We start from the raw sequence: 19411 nt of genomic DNA, 5'->3' as shown, positions 1-19411 counted from the left end.
TAGAATGGCATGATATCACTAGATTCCCATCCCAAAAGGCAGAAAAGTTAGAGCTGTCAGTGATAACTCAGAACTCACAAAGAATCATTCCTCTGTTTTCAGTAAGAACTTTGTTGAAAGTTGGAATTGTTGGCACAAACCTTGAATCCCAGAGCCAGTAGGATAGAAATTGGAAAAGGCTTGCCTGAACAGCTTAATAACACCTCAGCACAAAATAAAAGACAAAGATAGGGGCCTAGGGATAGGAATAGATCTTAATGGTATAGTAATTGCCTGGTTTGTATGAGGGTCTGAGTTCATTCCTTACTCACCAAGAGACAGAAAATTTTCTTGACATAAAACCGTTAATATGATAAATAAATATTAAACAACAAATACATTGAAGTAAGAGGAATTAAATACAGTGAATTTTGAGGAAATTTCAGATGATATCTAAGTAGGATAAATATGAAATCCTACTTAGTGTAATCAATATTACAGAGATAAGATCAAAGGTAAATGGACCATGGAGGAAATAAAGAGGTTTGGAGCTTTGGGGATCAGAAGTATCTCTAGGAAAAAATAAGTCTAAGTTGCATAGAAAAAGCAGTGAACAAGATAGGAAACAACACAGTCCGGAACAAAAGGCAAAATAATTTTGTGCCAGTCAAACCACATCTGGAGCATTCTGCTTAATTATGGGTGTCACATGTTAAGATGTTGAAAACTGGAGTGCAGGGGGGGGGACAGAGAGTTGTGTTGTAATGTGCAAGTGTGATTGCTGGTACACTAATGAAATATGCTATAGAGGCCGGCCTGGAGATAAAGGCAACTGTTTATACCCTGAAGGACAAAAAGATTGAATCTGAATATCTATCAGGGGAAAAATCTAGAACTCTACAGAGGTCAGGGCAGCTGTCATGCCATTTGTTGCTACATGGAAGTACCACCAATTTGCCTTCCTTGAGATCTTTGTAGGCATGAGCCCTTTCAAAGTCTGGGGATATTCAAAGAACAATGGGACTGACACCGTTGTGTTGATATGAAGTGTGTGTTTCCGGAAAGCACTGGGTGCTGAGGGAGTTGAACCTTGTGTCTGTTGCAACACTGAGATCACAAGATAGGACTATTTAGTATAAGTCAAGTTGAAGACTGATAGCTACAGGCAAAAGATAGACTACAAATTAGAAACATGCTGATGGTGGGACCAAAAGTGGGTTGTTTTTCGGTCCCACAATGGTAGATAGCTATCTATAATTATATACATCCTAATTTGAATCAACTCAAAACCAATCCCAGTAAAAGTCAAGATTCCCACATATAAAAAGGCTGGGAATGTCTTTGTGGTGGTTTGAATTGGAATGGAGCTCGTAGGCTCAATATATATTTGAATATTTGGTTCTCAGGATAGACTGTTTAGGAAGATTAGGTTGTGTTTCACTGTGGGTAGAATTTAAGCTCTCAAAGCCCAATCTTACCCTTTCTCTACATACAACTTGCAGATCAGATGTGAACTCACAGCTACTCCTCCTCTACTGCAATGCCTACTTTCTTGCCACTGTGCTCCCTGCATGGTAATCACAGGCTACGTTTCTGAAACTAGATTAAATGTCCCCAATTAAATGCTTTCTCTTATAAGTTGCCTCGGCCATGGTGTTTCATCCTAGCAATAGAACAGTAGTAACTAAGACGATTTTCCTTAACTTTTTAGAGTTACATTCTGAATAAGAACATGTGTGTATAAGAGTCTTAAGAGAGTAGACAGAGAGAGATTATATTATTCACCCATCTATCTATCTATCTATCTATCTATCTATCTATCTATCTATCTATCATTTATCTATCATCTACAAGTAAAGTCACTGCACTTCCAATTTTGCTGGAGTTTCAGACAAGTCTTCTAAGGACAGAGATGGATGTAAGCTTTAACAAGGGAGTTTGAAGATGTCCAGTGGTGTTTAGTATCCGCACAGTCTTCTGGGTGATGGGGCACATGAAAAGATTTATCACTGGATGAAGGATCTGTTCCCAAAGGTGCAGATCAATAGATCAATGTCAGCCCTGGTAAGGTTGCTAATGACAAAGCTTTGTCTTCAAACCCTACCTTGGGTCATGCAAAGATCAGAACAGACAGGTATTAAGTTGGCAACAGGGAGAGATACAATCCTATACTTGATTCCAAGAAAGTAGTAAGAGTCTGTCCTGAGCTCACTCAACATTAAAACGTTGTACCCAGGGAAGATGATGCTGTTATCAGCTACATTAGATGATGCTAGAGCAGCCAGGTCCTTTTGGTCCTAAGGAGATATGGCTGGGAACAAGGAAGAGATCATCTCTCTATCTTACCATCACACGTTGTGTAGTAATTCCCGCAAAATTGAGACATTCTTTCCTCGTGGGAAGAGAGAAAAGCTCACAAGACTCATAGAGTAAAATAACTCCCACATCTCTGAAAGTTTCTGAAACTAGAGAACCCTCTACAAGGTTACTGAAGCAGTAAACTGCCCAAGGAGGAGATGCTTTGACCTGTGGATCTGCCTACAAGCCATGGAGAGAGCTCCAGGGTTGCAGCTTACACCAGTGGTCCCATGCCAGGGTGAGCTTCTCGGTGATACATATGCTTTTGAGTCATTCCTGCTTCTCTGAGTAACCTCTCACTCACACTCCTATAAGTGACTTCAAGAAACCCATTGGTTTGCCAAGTTAGACTTTGGTGAAACTGTTATTTTGGTTTGTCACTGGGTGAGCAGATGTCTGTTCATACCTCCCCACGATAATCTTATACACAGCACTCTATCCCACAGTCCTCATCCTTCTCATTCCTCTGTTCCACACTGCCTGGAGGGGTTGGGGTCATATGTCATCATACAACTACCTTCACATCCTACCTCACATGTTAAACCTGCCCCAGTTCCCTATCCAAAGAAAGAATGAGCCACATAGACCAAGTCACACACATCTTCTACCTTGGTCCCATAACGACCATAGTCAATTAACAGAGCCTGCTTCCTTTGAATCTAACACCATCTCCTTCCTCCAATAAACCTTAAAAATGCACTTTTGCTTGCTTACTTCTGGCCCTAAATTCCCTACTTCAGACCCTTCTATAAGGCCTGTGCTGTTAAAGATCTTTTGCCTGATGGATGATCCATCTACACTCTTCTCTCCAACATTTTGACCCTTTCCCTTCCAGACTTAACAGTAGTACAGTTAGTACACAGATAGAAGTAAAAAGACTATAATTGGCTTGTGCTTGGGCTGAGAATGCAGTTCTTGCTGTCCACTTAAGTGGTTATCAAACTGAGCAGTAAGAGGCATGCTGAGGACAGCACTGAGAGCTCTGCAACCACTCATGTGACACATGGGAAGCCATTTATCCCAGAGGACACCCCAGAGTTGTAAAAGCTTCAGGAGCACCTCAGCTCCACATCCGTATTAGTCAGCATTCATCCCTGCCCAGTTTCCAGGATGCTCTCTGCAGGTATTCAGATCCTTTAGTAGAGTGTTAGGGGTATTGGTTTCCTACAAGCCTGGATTTAGATAGGAACAACACAGGCATAGTTACATATACAGGGACAGACACACACATACATGCTCACCCAAGCACATATACATATGCATGCATATGCACATATACACATACACTATATATACATACATATATAGTCACATATATATACACATACATCTGCATACACACTTATACAAATATATACACACATATATATACATGCCCACATACACACACACATATATACACACCTATACATCTGTACACACAAATATACATATATATGCACACATATACATGAACACACACAAGTATACTCAAGCGCATACACACATATACATGCACATACACATGTATACATTCACACGCACACATGCACGCTCACATTCTCGCTCTTCTCTTTCTCTCTCTTTCACACAAACACACACACACACACACACACACCAATATACCATCCTCTAAAATCAGCAGTACTTTTATAGTCAAATACTCACATTATTCTGAACTCTGAAAAGAAGTGTTTCTTTAAGTAGAAAATAACCTACAGAAATGTAGTCCCATCCCCCCTCTGAAGAGAGGATCCAAGGTGTTATCCACAGTAGTTTAAAGCCATTCTGGAAGAGCGTCTTTGATCTGCATTTGCATATCTAAAGGCCCTTTGAGTGGTTTTCTGAGAGCCGAGAAAACCTGCATCCAAGACAAATGGAAGTCCTTAAGCTGCTTGGAAGCTTAAAATGGCTTGTAAATTTTAAATCCAGTTTCTATTGGTCATTTCAGTGGTGAGGCCACCTGGCTTTCCTGGGCCACTTGGCTACCTATCAACAATGTGGACGAACTGTGGGTCCCCACAGACATGTCTCCTTTCTCATTCTGCTCCTTAAGGTAGACTAGCTTGCTCTGTGGAAGAGGTGTGTACACGTAGTTTTAAAGATGAACAGACTTGAAGATTCCCCCTCCAGATTGTGTCTGAATTGATGTTTGAGGCCAACAAGGAGAAGCAGTGAGTAGCTGGAACTGTCAGCAGCTAGGGCAGTAGATACAGAGGCAGCGCCCTATCAGTTTTTGAGCATGCCCAGTGTTGCTGTTGGCCATCTTAACATTTTGAGCATGTGTCTGTAACCTTGGGCAAAGCATGCTCAAGTGAGTGTTCTCCTTCCCTTTATGAGCTATGATCTTAAACTGAGCATGCTCAGCATTGTGCTCACCCTCACAAGAATGTGTTCAAGAATCAAATCCTTATGCTCTGTAAACAGCTCCCGTAGATGATCACCACAGATGACCTTTTTCCATTCTTCCTTCATGATCATGCTTATACTTGGCTTTGTGATCGACAAGCTATGAGCCTATCAGGGCTGTTTACAGAACTGAGGATGATGTCACAGACCTCGAGGTGATGGGGAAAGGAGGTGCTAGCTGGGAAGAAAAAGAAGAAAAGTTTTACAGCACCTCCTTCCCAGGCCTGATTTTGGACACATGAATTTTTGCTAAGTCAGCATCCTTTGGTTCAAGTAGCAAGACTGACATCTGTAATATTCTTTCTGATATACACAGTGGGTGTCTCCAATGTTGGGGTCCCCATTAAGACAAAAATATACACCTGTATACAGATAGCCTCTAACACAAGTCTCCTAAGATACATTTATCGAAAGCTACTGATCACAGCTAGAGGAAAGTTAAAGAAATATGTTGTTACACATATTTGTATTATTTCTAATATCTGTATGATATCTCATCTATGTATATTACTCATATCTGCCTGAGAATGGGTAAGAAACAAAAATACTAATTGTTCCATCAAAAGAGGCATGCTGTATACATCCCAAACCTTGAGGGCAGCTATCCATAGACTTTTACTCCAAAGCTTGTTAGAATCTTGGAGACTAAGAAGATGCTAGAGGAGGAAGATTTCAAGTGCTACAGTAGGGTCTCTGGGCTAGTGGCTAACTTATATTTGAGCATTAGACTTCCATAGTTAGTTTAAAAATAAAGAAGTACCTTTCAGTAAATAAGATGCATAGGTTCCCTTGGTAAGGCTATGTATGCCCCCTGCCAGGGAATTTAAATGAGTCCTTCAGCTCCAGGGTAAAGTGCTGATGGCAAATACAGTGATCTCTCTGAAAAGATGACTAACAACACTAAAACTAACAATAATAAATAGAAACAGTTTTTATTTCTTCCCGTCTTAGACATGTCCTTGGGTTTTAGGCCATGTAATCACTCTTAGGTAACTACAAGTTTAAACCAAACAATATTAAACTTATATATTTTTCCCTTGGTTGTTTCAAAAGGATGGAGTATTGTTTACATATCCATGACCCATGCCACTCTGAAAGCAAGGTTATTTTATGTATACTCTATAAAAAACTACAAGAATTTATTTCCACTGTCTATCAGGACCTGAATCTCAGCTACAGCTCTGGAATCTCATGGGTAGACATACTGTTCCAGACTCTTGAGTGGGCTGTGGGCAGCCTGGCAGGCTCAGCAAATATCAGCATCACTAGAGTTTAAGGAGAGCTCACAGCGATCTGTTTCCCTGATTACATTGTGGTCATAGCTACAAGATGTCACCCCTTGGGAGGATGGAAAGGCATCTGGTGTCTCTACATTGACTCTACAGAATGCCATGGGAAAATCCTTGGGACATCCTCAGAGATGATTGTGCATTTATGATGATTGAAAATGAAGCCTTCCTGAAGTAGCAGTCTGCAACCAAGTTACTTTAGAACATTTGCTCAATACAATACAGTTTTATCTCATCTGGTCTACAGCTTGTGGTCATATGCTGCTCCATTTTCCTTTGAAACTGCACAAGTGGAATTGATCTTGGATACCTCTTTAGGGCTGACAGCTTTTCTTTCTCATTAAGATCATCCCTCTTTCCAAGTCTTCAGTACATTTCAGACCAGCATCCTTCCCAGCATTCATGTGGCCACTGATTCTCCCCAAAACTCTCATAATTACACACAGGGTGGTCCTGATCCACTGAAGGAGAAAGTAGAGCCAAGAAGCCAGCTATGCAGTCGCCAATATTACCTGAAGAAAAGACACTAACAGCCTAGGTAACACGCTTCAGCCCACCACTTTTCCCTTCACAAGATGTAAGGAAAAGTGAGATGGACTAATGGCTTCATTGTACAGATGAGAGAACTAAGCTCAACAGAGGTTAAAGTAGTTATAGAAAGATAACTATAGATGATGCCAGAACTGGGAGTTAGACTTGAATCTAACTGTAGCTTCTTCTCTACTCTGCAGCCTGGAGCATTAAAGAAGTCTCCAGAAAACATATGTCTCTCAGAAGTACTAGGTCTCTACAAAACTCTAGACTAGGGCTCCTCCCATACATTATCATCTGTTTTCCACAAAACACTAGGTTAGTTTATCACCATTTTGTTGATTCAGTGTGTATGGGTGTGTGCATGCACATGCAATGAAAGCCAGAGGACAACTTTCAAAATATACTGGCTGATTTTTGTGTGTCAACTAGACACACAAAAGCTAGAGTTATCAAAGAGAATGGAGCCTCAGTTGAGGAAATACCTCCATGAGATTCAGTTGTGAGGTATCTCCTCAATTAGTGATCAGTGGGAGAGGGCCCAGCCCATTGTCAGTGGTGCCATCCCTGGGCTGTCCTTTCCCTAAGAAAGCAGGCTGAGTATCTTGTTTAGGATTTTGTTGCTGTGAAGAGACATCATGACAAAGGCAGCTCTTATAAAGGAAAACATTTATTTGGGGCTGACTTTCAGATGTTTAGTCCATTATCATCATGGTAGGAGGCACAGTAGCATCCAGGCAGGCATGGTGCTGGAGAAGGTGCTGAGAGTTCTACCTCTTGATCTGCAGGCAGCAGAAGGTGACTGTGTGCTACATAGGGCATAGCTTGAACATATATGACCTCAAAGTCTACTTCCACAGTGAGACACTTCCTCCAACAAGGCCACACCTACTCCAACAAGGCCACACCTTTTAATAGTGCCACTCCCTATGGGCCAAGCATTCAGACACATGAGTCTATGGGAGTCATTCCTCTTCAAACCACCACACTCAGCAACCCACATGAAACAAGCCAGTATGCAGCACCCCTCATGGCTTCTGCATAGTTCTTGCCTCCAGGATCCTGCCTTGTATGAGTTTCTGTCCTGGTTTCCTTCAACAATGAACAGCAATGTAAAAGTGTAAGCCAAATAAATCCTTTTCACCGCAACTTGCTTTTTGGCCACGGTGTTTTATCACAGCAATAGAAACCCTAGCTATGACAGTCAGTTTTATCCCACTATGTGGATTCTGGAAATAAAGTTGGGTTTGCTCAGTTCAGTTGAGAATACTTTTATCAGTTGAGCCATCTCCCCACCCTTTTCCCCATTTTCAAGACAAAGGCATCAGCAATCGAGGAGGTTGAATACACCATTCTCCAGGGTATCTTCTAGGGGTGGTGATTCCCCATCAGCCTTGAGTCCTCATTTGCCCCACAAGACAGTCAAGTTCAACATCCTAGGAAGGGGTGCTGAGGAGACAGGCTGTGGGAGTTAGAGGAGTCACCACTCTTCCTGAGAATTCACTTTGGCCTACATCCCAGAGAAACCAAACCTGAGTCTGACAAGTGTCCAGTGTGTTAGTGTGGGAGAAGGGCCGCACACAGAGATAGGAAGCATAATTCTCCCCATTACGTCTGCTGAGTGATGGCAAGAATCAGACTCAGAGAGAGATTTCATCTAGTACCTCAAGCTGGGCCCAAAGAATGCATACCTAGTGATGCACTAAGCCGCTAAGCCACAGGTTTCACTGCCTTGGACCATGCTGGACAGCAGAGTGTGTGCTTTGCTGACTATGCAAGGTATACCCGAGTCCCACGTTTGGCGAAAACAACCCAGAACAAGTAGTGCTATGGATAGGAGAGGGCACTGATTTGATTCATTAAGTGAAGAAGAGTCTTGAGCTAGCACCCTCCCCTGACACCCAGCTCTACACACCCATTACTATAACACAACATTTGTCTCCCATTGCCCTCTGGGTAGCCACCACACCAACTCTAGGATAGAGAAAATCTTGTCTTTAAGATAGCCACAATGAGTACCTGTGATGGTCCAGGGATGGGGGTGGGGAGAGGAACCTCTCATCACCCCCATCCACATGTAGAACAAAGAGATAATTATAAACGGTTTCTCTTATTGTCACACTCTCATTCGACATGTGCATCTCTCTCCCTCTCCGGAGCTTGCTCTCTCTCCCTTCTCTTAACCCCTCCCTCTTTCCCTCTTTCCTTTCTTTCTTTCTTTCTATTTTTTTTTCCTCCACAGAAAAGTAATTCTGTTGTGGAGAAGGGACCAGGTGCACGGGGTGACCTCACACACACCAAATCGGGAGCTGACATCCATCACACTTTGAAATTTTGGATTTCATCATTTCCTGATCTTTCTAAAGGGATCACAGCACCTGGCCCTCACAGCTGTAGTTCATTTAGAAAGCAATTTAAAAACCGAGAAAAAAGCAAATGACATCTTGCTGCCTCAGCCTTGTCATTAAGTATAGCAGAATGGCCTTCATTTATGAAGCACATGGCTAAGAATTAATATCTTTCAGGGCTTTCTCCAGTAGGGATTACAAAAGGTTTGAAAGACCACTAAATAATTAGTGGTATGACTGAGGCAAGCTATATATATATATGTGTGTGTGTGTGTGTGTGTGTGTGTGTGTGTGTGTGTGTACATGTATATGTGTATGCACAATAAGATTAAGAAAAGAAACCCCCTTTGGTTCAAAATTTGAAATCACTCCAAGTTTAGTTTGTCCGACTGCTGGGGCTCAGTGCTGCCCCCTTTAGGGCCCACATACTATCTGCTTCCCTAGCTTTGTCTAAGGAGCTATTTTCAACCCCCCTATTGCATGCAGTTTTTGTTATCCCTAGAACTACCCACTAGTCAGAAATGCAAAATAATGTGTGCCTCCTCCCCTGACAATATATTTCATCGTGGTGGCTATGTGTACCCTGCCTTATATATCTTAAAGCAACACTATGGATTTTTCTTCTCCTTTATAAGCTGCTACCTTACTTAGAGGGGGGTGATGGTGATGGCAGGTGGAAAAACTACTCTGAGGGAACCACTGGAAGGGTAATCTGGGCAGGATGAATTGTTCTAGAGTTTTCCTAGAAACTTCTTCTCTTGTTAGCCATGTAAAAGTCGGGGGGGGGGGGAAAGACTTCCCCTGTGTGCATCTCCGTCATTTTGTAACATGAATGGATTTAAGGATAGAGTATTTAGGATCTTTTGTAGCAGGATTTCTGAGAGCCTTTTGGTACCCGGTTCAAATGGACTCTATATAAAATTCTACGCAGAGACTCTCAGTCTTGGAATTCAAAGACACAGAAGATGGGGAATCCAGTTGCTTCCTTCGAGTTCTCTACAGTGGAACAATTGTTCCTCTTTACAGCTGGATGCAACAAGGCTCAGCAGGTGGCAGCAGTGTTCCCAAGCTAGTAGGAACATGGCTCCTAGCAGCTGAGAAACACTGCATTTTTTTTAACCCATCTTCCTCAATCTGCAAATAGCAATCCTACTCTTCCTCTCAAACTGCACCCCCTATGCATTTATCTCCTTTAAGTAACTAGTGCCTAGCCAATCCAGGTAAAAATGTCCTGTCAATGGGGAATTTCTTTTCTGGTTTTTATTATTATTTTTTTCACCACTGTCACTGTCTTCAGACACACCAAAAGAATGGAGTGCGTCAGATCTCACTACAGATGATTATGAGCCACCATGTGGTTGCTGGGACTTGAACTCAGGAAGAGCAGTCAGTGATCTTAACCACTGAGCCATCTCTCCAGCCTTCCACCAAATCCTTCTTTAACGAAGAAATTATTGCCAGGGGGCAGGGAAGGGAATAGCAGTACTCTTCTGTCATGACAGATAACTGGTGTAGCCTTGAAAAGATGATTAACAATCGAGAACAAACCCTTGGAATATTATTTTCTTAAAGATATGCATTATAATACTGATTAAGAGACAAACACTTATCAGTTGTTAGAGCATAGTATCTACAATATTGTTTTTGTGTTTGTTAATGTATTTAAAAATTTGAATATTTAAACACTGAAAATGATATATTCATGCCTGTCCTGTGCTACGTAAGAAGAAAGAGACCTATGTCAGGGTTTGCTCTAGCTCTGTTCAAAATCCATCTCTGGGTCAAGTCAGACGACAGACAGAGACTGCTATGACACCTACCTACCCACTTAACTTTACAATGGGGCATTTCTTAATAATCACAAACAGTTACAGGTGCCAAAATATTTTGGGAAAACATATTTGAAGACAATCTCATAATGTCCTTTACCTCTCACACTAGCCATATGAACTAGTGAACTAGTTTTTAAAATTACTTTATCTTTATTTATGTGTGTGTGTGTGTGGGGGGGGTTATGTGCATATGTGTGCAAATGCCTGTGGAGGCCAGGCCAGAAGAGGGCATATGATTCCGTGGAGTGGGAGTTGCAGGTGAGCCACCTGCTGAGAGTTCAGGGAACTGAACTCAGCCCCTCTAGGTGTTCTTAGAAAAGACCCAGGTAGGCTGGAGAGATGGCTCAGCAGTTAAGAGCATGGACTGCTCTTCCTGAGATGATGAGTCCAATTCCCAGCAACCACATGGTGACTCACAACCATCTCTAATGAGGTCCAATGCCTTCTTCTGGTGTGTCTGAGAACAGCTACAGTGTACTCACATACATAAATAAGTAATTCATTAAAAAAAAAAATAGACCCAGGCTGAGAAGGTTAAGTTAGAAAGCTTTCCAAGACAGATTGTGCCAGTTGTGTGGCTGTATCTGTTCCCTGTGTGGAAGTGTTTATATTCCAGTTCATAGTCACGTGATTTGCAGCACCCCACACCCCCCCCCCCCCACACACACACATTGGTGCAGTAGGATCCCTATCCTCTTTCATTGCATAGACCCATGAAACTGCCTCCGGGCAATGGGAAAGGAGACAATATGGTGCATGTCTACTATGCTGATTTCCTTTGTGTCAACTTCACACAAGCTAGAGTTATCTGAAAGTAAAAAACTTCAATTGAGCAAATGCTTCCATACGATCCAGCTGAAGGGCATTTTTTAAAATTAGTGAATGATTTAGGAGGGCCCAGACCATTGTGGGTAGTATCATCCCTGGGCTGATGGTTCTGGGTTCTATAACAAAGCAGGCTGAGCAGGTCATGATGAGCAGGTCGTGATGAGCAGCACCCCTCCGTGGCATCTGATCAGCTCTGGCCTCCAAGATCCTGCCTTGTCTGAGTTCCTGCTCTGGCTTCCTTCGATGATGAACAGTGATATGGGAGTATGAGCCTAATAACCTCTTTCTTCTCCAACTTGCTTTGCTCATGGTGCTTCATTGCAGCAATAGAAACCTTAAGACACCTACATCCGTTATTTGTCACATGTTCTTGCTCCTGTGAGACTGATCTTTGAGCTTGGATTCCCCAGTGAGAGGACATGAGGATCTGAGCAGCTAGTAAGTCATGGTCACCTCTACGACATGAAGTATGGCTTGTTTTTTCTGTAACCAGCTGCTGCACTCTGTCATTGGTTCAACAAAATCCAAAGAGAGCTGTCAAATACACTGGGCTAGTCTTGAAGCCCCAGCTGCTTCTTCATCAATGTTACTCACGGTGTATTTCTCGAACTGACATGGAATTCTCTTCCCAAAGAGAGCAACAGATTGATATCAACAAGGTGTAATCGTTGTTGAGTCATAAATCCTTGATCTACCTAGAAGGCATCAGGAGATCATTTAACACCGAGGCAGGTTCTCTTTAACTATAGTGACACAGAGAGCCTTGATCTTGTGAGGTACAGGGACATGTGGTGGCTCCCAGGCAGGAATGCAGCAGTGAGATTGAAGCTACTTATTCATTGTATTCGACATAAGAATCAATCTGGAGTTGAAGGGCCGAGTGTACAGGGAACTCTTGGAATTTCTATTTATCCATTTTTGTCATTATGTTTATGCAATCAGTTGAGAAGCTGGAGAGATGGCTCAGTGACTACGAGCATGTACTACTACTATAGAGGACCTGAGTTCAGTGCCCAGCCACCATCTTGGGTGGCTCACAACCTTCTTTAGCTTTAGTTCCATGGGATCTGACTCCTTCTTCTGGCCTCCAAGAAAACTGCATTAATTCACATGTACCCCACTCAGAAGCACATATGTCTTAAAAGTTAGAAATAAATTGAAAAGAAATCATTAGATTCAAACCCATTGTGGGTAGCCACCAGCTATGTGTTACTGTTATCATACACACATCAATACAGTCAAAAGTCTCCCATTAATATGAAGTATTATCATATATTCTAAAAGAATAGACCACATTAATTCACCTGGGAAAGTTGAGTGTTCTGAAATCTGAAAACAGTCAGAACGACTAAACTAGCATAGAAGGTGGGGTAGTTGCTCTACTTCCTCATGTATAAGGGTTTTTTTTTTCTCCTTAGCTATGTTGCTGAGCCTGACTGACTATGGACTGCAAATACCTGTTCCACCAAGAACTATTTCTCACAATGTTCCAAAGCTATAATGATTCAGTGCCCAGCATCTCCTGTGAACTCAAAGCTTAGCATTTTCATCCTAAATTTCTCTGGTCTCCATCTTAGTGTCTTTCCCCTTCTGCTCATGATGTCCTTTAATATAAATATTCTGGGAAATCTACCTCTTCCCAACACACAGTTTTAAAAACAGTGCATTTACTCATATCTTGGCTTTCCTTGTTATAAAAACTCTGTTGGATCTCCTTAACAGTACAGAATGGGGAAGATCTTGAGAATGGCTCTTGAGTCACAATTAATAAGCTGGGAACTCTATCTAAGGCTGTTTAACTTCAGTCTTTATTCATGTCTACCGATTACATACCTTTAAATTTGATGTCGTGGCTTTGGTTTTTTGAGACAAGTCTTGTTGTATAACCATTCAGGCCTATAAATCAGTATGTAGCACAGGCTAGTACCCAAGTTCACAGTAATGCACCTGCTTCAGTCTCCCCAGTGCTGGATTACATATATGAGCTACTAGGCTTTGCTTCTACCACTTTCAAATTTCCCTTGACACAAGTTTATGGTCAGAACATTATCAGTACAATGGCATTGTCTTAGCAAGGGGATTTGTCTATAGAATTCTGGGTGCTTTTTATGTTCCCATCATTAAAATTCAGGACTAATATCTAGAGGACTTTAGAGATTCGATTGTCGAGAGCTACAGAGTGGACCAGCAGTTTAGTGCTTGCCCTAAAAGTGTGAGGATGGAGTTAAGACTTTCAGTACCCACACAATTTGGGAAGGCCAGAGTCCAGCTATTACCCCAGCCTTTTAAGAAAAACACAGGGCCTCTCTGGAGAAAACTAGCTAGGTAGACTAGCTATAGTGTGTGAGCTCTGGCTCTGATTCAGAGACTCTTTAAACACAATGGAAGGATGGTGGAGGATAATTCAGAACATCCACCTTGGGTCTGCACATTCATGGGAACTAATGTGTATGCATACTTACACACTCATATATTCCTAAGCACATTGAAACATGAAGATATACATGTGCACACTATGTGCATGCACAAGTGTACACCCATTCATGGTACACACACACACAAACACACACACACACACACACACACGCAAATAATGGTAAAAAAGTAGAGGTTTGAAATCTAATGGGTGCAGTAGTTAACTAGACAGCTCAGTGTAGCCCAAGTCCCACTCCCACCAGAGGCCTTCTGTAATAGCCTTTTTCTAATCGTTGACAAGTTCCTGATAAGAAGCTTGGGATATCCTGCTTCATAAGAACATCATTGTATACCTGCTGTTGGATTCATGCCAGATAGCTTTTGAAGCTAGTAATCATGCTTGTCATGAATTTCCTTGCCTGTGTGCCTTAGACTTGGGTCATGTTGAATTGATTTGTGCTTAGGAGGGGGTGGAACCTTCGTAACTGAGACAGATGATATGTATTGAACAACTTAGAGAGTGAGCCCACTACGATCCTTGAATAGGCAACAAAGTTGAGTGTCCTGGACTGACAACAGTCTCCCATGTTGTCACTGGTTACTGCTGGGAGACTTGGTGCTTTCCAAGCAACAGCACTAAATCCAATGAATGACACTGGTACTGGACTCCACAGGAGACGCCACATCATGTCCCTTTCCCTTTGCTGAATTCAGTCTATACCCTTTGAGTGTCATAAACTGGAGTGACAAGGGTAGCAGATTTCTGAGTTCTGTGATTTTTTTCCTAGAAAACAACTGAGCTCAAGAGCGAATTTGGGGCTGTCCAGCAGAGTATCTATCTGCATACCCTTTGGCCACACACATGTCGAAGACACAACTTACATATGGTAAGAACAACTCCACGCCTAGCCATAGAACTGAGTAAGGACTTTATGACTATAGGGGTAGGATTATAAGTTTAAAAGAAGAACTAAGAGAAAATACATTCTAATCCAGTGGCTAGATGAATGCTTAAGTGTGCAACAGGTCTGCCTCTGCTCAGAACTTCAAGAAAATGAACGGAACAGAATATAGGAGTCGGTTCATTTTTCACTTACCATTAATGCCCTTGAAATAATACAATCTTGCCAAGGGCATTTACTCAAAAGTAGATTAATGCTTGCATGCTCAGAAGATAAATTTAGGGGCTACTGACATATTCTTAATATATATATGCTTTCCTTAATAACCATGAAAAGCTGCCAAAGCCATGGAACTAAGATATACTTCTTAGGAACGATCCTAAAATCATCACACAATCCAGCCTCCCTGGTGGAGCCCCCACATTCTATTCCTCTGCACTTTGTTTTGAGAAAGGAACCATGTCATACAAGCACACATTTCTTTATAAAGCAATGAATGCATTTTGTAGATAGCAATGCCCGGTTTGAGGTTTTGAAGGTCATGCTTCAGAATCTGGCAATTTTGTTAAATTATAATGTTCTGTACAAATGTATTCACATGTGTCCTCTTGACTGTGGAGGTCAGGGGATAGCTTCAGGTGTCATTCCTTACGTGCTATCCACCTGTATTTAAGGCGGGATCTTGCACTGGCCTGGAGATCATCAAGTAGGCTGAATAGGCTGGGCAAAGAGTCCCATGAATCTGCTTGTCTGGCCTTCACAACACTAGAATTACAAGTGATAGTGTAGCCATTTTTGTTTGGAATCTGAGTATTGAGTTAGCTTCCAAGACCTTTAGGATATATTTTACTGTAATATTTCCAGCTAATGTGATGTATAATATCAGAAAATGAAGCTGCAGTCAGCCCCATGAACAATCTTTAAGATGCTTTTGAAAAAGAAAAACATGCTCCCTATTATGTTTTTTACCAGAGTTACATAAACACGCTCATCTAAGGATTATTATAGAACTTCAGCACTGGCCTTTGACCATTACTCAATGTTGTGCTTGTCCAAGAGTCCATGTTGTCACAACAACATGCTCACAAACATTTTGAATGAAAAAAAAATAGCACAAAGAAATGAGAATCTGCAAAGAAGTGAAGAACTTAAGCTTTTCATCGTTTATGGGTTTTCAGGGAGATCTTTCTTGAAAGAAGAAAGACATTTTAAAATTCAAAAGAATAATATTTCTAGTAAGGCACAGATCCTGAGACATGGGAGCATGTTGGGGAAGAAGCGCATTGTGAACAAATCTGAGGAGCAGTTACAGGCATGGCTCCATCATGAACTGTGAGGGAGCTGAAGCTGCATCCCCAGCAATGGAGGTACCTGTCTGAGGTGGGGGAGGTGGGGGCTATACAGACACAGGTTAGAGATGCACAGTGCTGTGGAGGGTGTAATGTCACAGGTCACGTAAGACAGCCTTGGAAGATGGTGACTTGTGACATACATCGAAGCTACTCACTGGAAACAACCCAATTAATTGCCTCATAACATTTTTACAAAGTAGAAAATGTTATGCATGGAGCACGAGCTGTTTACCCTTGTTCCTCAAGGAGTTATGTTTCCATGGAGGACATGTACCCTGGGCTTAATGAGAAGAGACCCATGTCACCATAGTAATCTTTAGAGTTCCTTTCTTCTCTGAGAGAGAAAAAAAATCACAAACTTTAAAGCCTTCTATCATGTCCATTAAGGAAAAAAAATAATAGAGTAATCTTGATATAAAGGTATCTTCAGCTGAAACTGGGAGTTGATCACCTGGAGATGGTGTTGAATTTGTCCTGTGTGAGCTAAAATGGCTTCTGGGAAAGGGGGCAATGTCAGGTGCGTGAGTAGCTGGTTTGTATTGTCTATGCATTTTGTATTGTCTATGCATCTCTGATTATATTTTTCTGTGAACATTGATCACTGTGACTTATTCAAAGAGAGAAACTAAAGTCTCTTCAGATGCTGGAAGAGACTAAGAACCCTCGAAATTATAGTGCCACAGAAAGCCATGTCAGCCTGACATCTTTTTCCTTTCTCTCTCTGTGCCCCGTTCATGGTCTTCATGCATTTGTGCTTTGAAATTGTAGTCTCAAATAAGTTTATATTCTCTATCCTATGCTGTCTGGTAATGTCAGACAGAAGGAACTCTTATGAAAATTGCATTTATGTCCTTAATATTTATTCTCAGATTAAAAAATTTGATCAGCATACAATGATGTCATCAGCCAATAGAAAAGCCACAATCCACTCTCTTGAATATGTCTTAGCAAGTTATTGACTTTTATATTTACCAGAACACATAAAAAATGCAGTAGATATTCATATGAAAATGCTTGGTGAATTTAATTCTGGTGACATTTTTTTTTAAAAAAATGGAAATTTTCTAAGTGCCAAAAAATAGCATTTACATTATTTGTTGTGCTCTACAATTTCATCATGATAATAAAATATTGTTTGGATATAAAAAAGATCTGACTAAACTGGCCTGGGTGGCGGCCAAACCATCTGTTTAGGTCCAAAAACCACTCGTAGGGAATAAATATGTCTATAATGAGCTTGTGACTTTTAGATTTGAAACCTTAAGTGCAGAACTCAGTAACGGTCCTCAGATGACAGCTTTCAGAGATATCTACCAAGGAAGAAAACAAGCAGCGGCCACAGCTAGTCACATGCACTTGCCAAGAAAACTACAACATTGAATGTAGGTCACAGATGGAATTCCATAATTTCAAGGCTACAGTGTCCCAAGTGGAATTTGAAATCCACACCTGATTGTACTCCCGAAGAACTGAGCCCTCAGGTGCCTCTTTAAGGGAGACAGCCAATCCTTGAACAGGGTCCCTTTCTTCTCACAGATGGGCAGGACTTTCTTGGTCCTAATTTTTCCTGCAGTAAGCCAGGTAGTATGCCCGTTGAGATTGCAGCAAGCATCCATGACAGCTTACTGCTTCCTTAGATGAGGATTTTTGTTGAAGGGACACCTTCTTTGGAATCAATAGTGATTTGACTACCTCCTACCTAAAATCCACACATGTGTCAAGACCCTGAAACATCAATAAAGTACCTAAATTCAGAACTGATAATGAATTCAAGACAGCACAAGTGAGATAATGTCTGTTAAAGGTTTGCTGCAGGGTGTGGGTGGATAAAAACTACAAGGGCCCAACAAGGAGAGAGTTGTGATGCCAATCACAGCTGTGTGGATGGTGAAAAGGTAACATTATAAAATATGACTAAGATTGGGGAGATGCTCTGGAGAATGCCCACACCCTGTCATCCAAAAGGCAAGGGCAAACATGGCTTATGTACTGCTAAAATAAATGCAGGAGAAAGTTAGGGAAATGGTCCAGTTGATACAGCACTTGCTGTATAAGCCTGTAAACCTGAGTTCAGATTTCTAGCATCAACATAAAAACCAAGTGGGCACGGTAGCCTGTCTGTAACCTTGGAGCTCAAGAGGCAGAGACAGGGGATCCCACAGCAAGTAGTCTATCTCAACTAGACAAACCTGAAAGCCCGGGGTTCAGAGAGAGATCCAACCTATCTATGTAGACATACTGGAGAGAGATCAAGAAAAATACCCGTTGCCAACCTCTGACATCCATAAGGACACCTGCAGACATGCACTTACACAGTCTGAACACACATACCACATACACATCCATGTGCAATAAATAAGTTAATTAACTAATGTAGGAAAACTTTTGAAGGTTTCTAACAGCTGTGTGTATAAAAATCAACTCAATTTCAGATGAGCCATGATCTCAATGTTTTCAAGAATTATGGCTCAGACAAATTCTAACAAAATAAAGGAAAGAAGAAAGAATGTTATAGGATCTAATTTAACTATTTTTCCTTTCAAGGATTTCAAGTTCATTGATCTCATTGAACTAAGTGATGAACCATAGGTTCCTGCTCACCAGTAAGATGCAAGGGAGTTACTATAGAGTTTCAATGAGACAATATCTTGTGCATATGAAGATCTGATGATGGTCGGTTGGTGGTGCTGTCTGGGAAAGTTTAGAAAGTATGGCCTTATTGGAGTATATAAGTCAGTCCCTGGGAAGGTTTTGAGATTTCAAACTTTGTGCCATTCCCAATATGTGGTCTCTGCATCTTGAGGTTCAAGATGACAGCTCTCTGTTTTAAGCTTCTGGTTCCGGTGGCCATGCCTGTCACCATGCTTTTCCTGCTGTGTGGACTCTAACCCTTTGGAATCTTAAGTCAAAATAAAATCTTTCCTTTACATGTTGCCTTGCTCATTGTCTTTTATCATAGCAATAGACAGGAAACAAATTTATTCTGCATTTCTGTGTTTGTGTGCAGAGGGTCAGAGATAGTCAGAAATGTCTCATTGGTAGCAGACAAGTTTGTGAGCCAATTGATGTGTGCTTTGAAGCATTGCTCAGACAGTTAGTTAATATTTACTTACCTTGAGCCACTACATGACACTTGCTAGCCTGAGAGTACTTGAGCACATGAGGCAACTATGGCTCCTATCTTTTTGA

The sequence above is a fragment of the Grammomys surdaster genome, unplaced genomic scaffold (assembly GCF_004785775.1).
Source record: "Grammomys surdaster isolate TR1022 unplaced genomic scaffold, NIH_TR_1.0 188, whole genome shotgun sequence".
In the NCBI taxonomy this organism is placed as follows: domain Eukaryota; kingdom Metazoa; phylum Chordata; class Mammalia; order Rodentia; family Muridae; genus Grammomys; species Grammomys surdaster.
The sequence above is the reverse complement of the archived record's forward strand: the minus strand, read 5'-3'. Positions refer to the sequence as shown.